Genomic DNA, 837 nt, shown 5'->3' with positions numbered 1-837 from the left:
GATCACGCAGGTTGGACCGGGGTCTTCTGACCAGAACCCAACAGGTTCTCCCTCTCTGTTTACATTCTGCTGGCGGGGGGAGATCTGGAAGCGTTTGGCTCGCCCTCCACTCACTGGGAACTATCAGACAATTCACATTTTAAACTATTTTGATATCAGCTCTGTGGAGAGTTGCTGTTTCCCTGAGAACATGACCGGCCTCTGGGCCCTGCGGGGCCCCGGTCTCCACACCACCACAAGGATAAACAGAAGACGGAGAGGACAGAAGGCGGGGAAATAAAATAAGTCACGGCAGGATGATGGGAAGAGGAAACGAACGGACGGTTTTGTCCTTGCTCCGCCGACACACATCGACAGTAAAAACAAACACGTTGAATAAAATATACACCGCTGCAGACGCTCCTCGAAATAAAATTAAAAAAATCTGAGAGTTTGCTGTAAATTACAGGAAGAAAAGAAAATGTCTATATATTGCTGCATGGAAAAATCCTAATTTAACTCCTCAAGTGATGCAGTGAAGTTGAGGTCAAGGCCTTTGGGTGAGAAGCTCGCTCCTCCTTCGAGGTTAAAGGTGCTGGAATTAGAGGAGAAACCTTCAGCTTGTGTTAATTAGGAGTAGCTTGGCTTTGCATCGCCTGAAGCTGTGCACACATATGTGCACGGGCACACACACACAACTCAATAGTATAACACTTAAAAAAATTAAGCTCAAATTAGCTTTAGGTCATTATAGTATTTTAGTACTTCCATTTTCACCAATAATTTACTTTTAGTCCTAAGTTTACCTTTACTCTTAAATATCTAACAAAACAAAACAATATATATATATATATACAT

The sequence above is a fragment of the Nematolebias whitei genome, chromosome 18 (genome assembly GCF_014905685.2).
Source record: "Nematolebias whitei isolate Nwh7 chromosome 18, NemWhi1, whole genome shotgun sequence".
NCBI lineage: Eukaryota > Metazoa > Chordata > Actinopteri > Cyprinodontiformes > Rivulidae > Nematolebias > Nematolebias whitei.
The sequence above is the reverse complement of the archived record's forward strand: the minus strand, read 5'-3'. Positions refer to the sequence as shown.